The 3,601-nt window shown below is 56.8% G+C and overlaps 1 non-coding gene across 1 annotated transcript; it reads left to right on the forward strand.

The window, feature by feature from the left end:
* Positions 1-217: 217 nt before the first annotated feature.
* On the forward strand, positions 218-2,033 carry LOC142793509 (small subunit ribosomal RNA). Its single transcript, XR_012891593.1, has one exon. It is a non-coding gene; the product is annotated as a small subunit ribosomal RNA (ribosomal RNA).
* The last annotated feature ends 1,568 nt before the right edge of the window (positions 2,034-3,601 follow it).

Here is a 3,601-nt window from a genome sequence, read left to right on the forward strand (position 1 = left end):
GCGCGACCGAGTCGATGCAACGAAAAAGAGCGAGCATGAACGTGCTTCTTGCCGCACGGCTCCCACTCGTCTTTCGGGAAGGTTGTGCCGTAGCGAGCTCGAACGCCGTCATCTCGGAGTGCAAAATAAGCGTGTTGGGGCGCCTGAAGGTGGCCTCCGCCGCACACAGACTGCGTCCGGCCCGCCGAAGGCGAGGACGGACGCGCAGTCGAACGATTACCTGGTTGATCCTGCCAGTAATCATATGCTTGTCTCAAAGATTAAGCCATGCATGTCTAAGTACATGCCGAAATAAGGCGAAACCGCGAATGGCTCATTAAATCAGTTATGGTTCCTTAGATCGTTTCTTCCTACTTGGATAACTGTGGCAATTCTAGAGCTAATACATGCAGTGAGCCTGGAGCCCTTTGGGTAACGGGTGCTTTTATTAGACCAAGATCGATCGGGTTTCGGCCCGTATTGTGTGGTGACTCTGGATAACTTTGTGCTGATCGCATGGCCACGAGCCGGCGACGTTTCTTTCAAGTGTCTGCCTTATCAACTTTCGATGGTAGGTTACTTGCTTACCATGGTTGTTACGGGTAACGGAGAATCAGGGTTCGATTCCGGAGAGGGAGCCTGAGAAACGGCTACCACATCCAAGGAAGGCAGCAGGCGCGCAAATTACCCACTCCCGGCACGGGGAGGTAGTGACGAAAAATAACAATACGGGACTCTTTTGAGGCCCCGTAATTGAAATGAGTACACTCTAAATCCTTTAACGAGGATCAATTGGAGGGCAAGTCTGGGTGCCAGCAGCCGCGGTAATTCCAGCTCCAATAGCGTATACTAAAGCTGCTGCGGTTAAAAAGCTCGTAGTTGGATCTCAGTTCCAGACGAGTAGTGCATCTACCCGATGCGACGGCTCGGACTGAACATCATGCCGGTTCTTTCTTGGTGCACTTCATTGTGTGCCTCGAGATGGCCGGTGCTTTTACTTTGAAAAAATTAGAGTGCTCAACGCAGGCGAGTCGCCTGAATAAACTTGCATGGAATAATAGAACAAGACCTCGTTTCTGTTCTGTTGGTTTTTGGAATACGAGGTAATGATTAAGAGGGACGGACGGGGGCATTCGTATTGCGGCGCTAGAGGTGAAATTCTTGGACCGTCGCAAGACGAACTACTGCGAAAGCATTTGCCAAGAATGTTTTCATTGATCAAGAACGAAAGTCAGAGGTTCGAAGGCGATCAGATACCGCCCTAGTTCTGACCATAAACGATGCCAACCAGCGATCCGCCTGAGTTACTCAAATGACTCGGCGGGCAGCTTCCGGGAAACCAAAGTATTTGGGTTCCGGGGGAAGTATGGTTGCAAAGCTGAAACTTAAAGGAATTGACGGAAGGGCACCACCAGGAGTGGAGCCTGCGGCTTAATTTGACTCAACACGGGAAAACTTACCCGGCCCGGACACTGGGAGGATTGACAGATTGAGAGCTCTTTCTTGATTCGGTGGATGGTGGTGCATGGCCGTTCTTAGTTGGTGGAGCGATTTGTCTGGTTAATTCCGATAACGAACGAGACTCTAGCCTATTAAATAGGTGCGGGGTTCCCAGCACCTTACAACCTTCTTAGAGGGACAAGCGGCTCCTAGCCGCACGAAACAGAGCAATAACAGGTCTGTGATGCCCTTAGATGTCCGGGGCCGCACGCGCGCTACACTGAAGGAAGCAGCGTGTCTTTATCCCTGTCTGAAAAGACTGGGTAACCCGTGGAACTTCTTTCGTGATTGGGATAGGGGCTTGCAATTGTTCCCCTTGAACGAGGAATTCCCAGTAAGCGCGAGTCATAAGCTCGCGTTGATTACGTCCCTGCCCTTTGTACACACCGCCCGTCGCTACTACCGATTGAATGATTTAGTGAGGTCTTCGGACCGATGTCCGGCGCGGCCTTTCGGTTGCGCCGGTCTGTTGGAAAGATGACCAAACTTGATCATTTAGAGGAAGTAAAAGTCGTAACAAGGTTTCCGTAGGTGAACCTGCGGAAGGATCATTAACGGATTGTGAAGGGTGAGCGCCTCAGCTGCGTCTGCGCCCGACACTTTCTGCCGCTGACCCCGTTTGGACGCGGGGTCGGCTTTTCCCCACGGGGCTGCCTGAATGTGGAGCGGCACCCCGTGACAAATTGTTGCGCCCAGCGGACGCCAACACCGCGACCTTGGACGGTCGGCCAGGTGGCGGACGCGGGTACAAACGGCGCAACGCACTCATAGGTCGGCTTTCGACCCGCCACTGCACCGTGGCTCGAAGCGCTCGAAATGCGCGACCCGACCGCTGCGGGACCGCCTAGTACTGTAAACAGGAGCGGCGGAGCGCGAACGGCGAGTCGTGGTTACGTCGGTAGAAGGCGAGGCTGCGCGTTCCCGAAACGCCAGCCGAGTGCCCTCCCGACCGTTCGAGCGTGCAAGAACGAGACCCGACAATCGCGCGGCGACTGCCAAGTACGAGAGGAACGGCACAAGCGTCGGCGGTCGGTCAAGGAACTGGCGATGTGACGGGTCCGCTGTGCACCAGTGCATACCGTCCCGCCGTCCGCGGCAAGCGCCTCCGCGTCCTCGGGTGACGGAGGCTGCCGGTCGGTTCTTGCAGGCGAGGGATCTCGCTGGCACCGGTTCGCGTTGACGCGCGGCCGGTCATGGCACGGCGATGCGACGGCCGAGGTGCGCAGTACTCGATGGAGGAACCGCACGCTCCGATGACCGTCCCGCCCTCCGCGGCGTATGCGTACCGACCGTAATGGTTGCAGCAGCGCCGGCCGGCTTTTGAATTCGCCACACGAAACACGGTGCGAGATCGCGGTTAGGGGAGCGTCGACGTTGCCAGGCGTTTTGCTTGCTGCCGAGGGAAAGGCGGCACGGCCACGTCGCGCTCGTCGCGATTAGCGGGTCTGCGCGCTTTGGGAAGGTGCCGCAACGACTTGCCGAAAGAGGAAGCACGGAAGAACGAGGGACTTGGACGTCCCGACAATTGAACGCACTTGCGGCCAGGCCCTTGCTGGCTTCGTTCTTCCGCCTCGAGTAGGCTCGTACGCGGCTCCGGCGCCGAAAGTGGTCCTTGGCACCGACTTCGGTGGACGTGGGAAGTGCCGCGCAAGTACGGCGCGCCTGGCTCCACCTGTTGGCTAAAGTAGGCAGCCGGATCGGAATTTTGGTGTGCGGTGGCAAACCGTGGATGCGAAAAAAGCTTGTGCGATTTCGTGGAACAAAAAGCGGGGGTCCCCCTTTTTATGCGGAGGAGACCGACCCGCCTGCCGTGGTGAACCGCGACGCCACGGTAAAAACGGGAGAGGCTTGTCGATGGGACCGTGCATCCCGCGCTCCACGGAGGCCGGGAGGCGGCCGCCCGAGGAAATGTGTAGCCGTCGAGGCCCGCATCTGCGTGCACTCTTATCCAAATGGGTGTACCGCAGGCATTTTCTGGTTAGGCGGGCCAATGAGAGCGAGCACACAACGATACCTACGGGTCCGGCTTGGAGAACCGGCTTCGACGCCTCCCGAGTATTTATAGAGGGGTGGACCACGAAAGCACTCGCAAGTAGCGAAAGCGAAACGCCGTCCGAAACAC

The sequence above is a fragment of the Rhipicephalus microplus genome, unplaced genomic scaffold (genome assembly GCF_043290135.1).
Source record: "Rhipicephalus microplus isolate Deutch F79 unplaced genomic scaffold, USDA_Rmic scaffold_304, whole genome shotgun sequence".
NCBI lineage: Eukaryota > Metazoa > Arthropoda > Arachnida > Ixodida > Ixodidae > Rhipicephalus > Rhipicephalus microplus.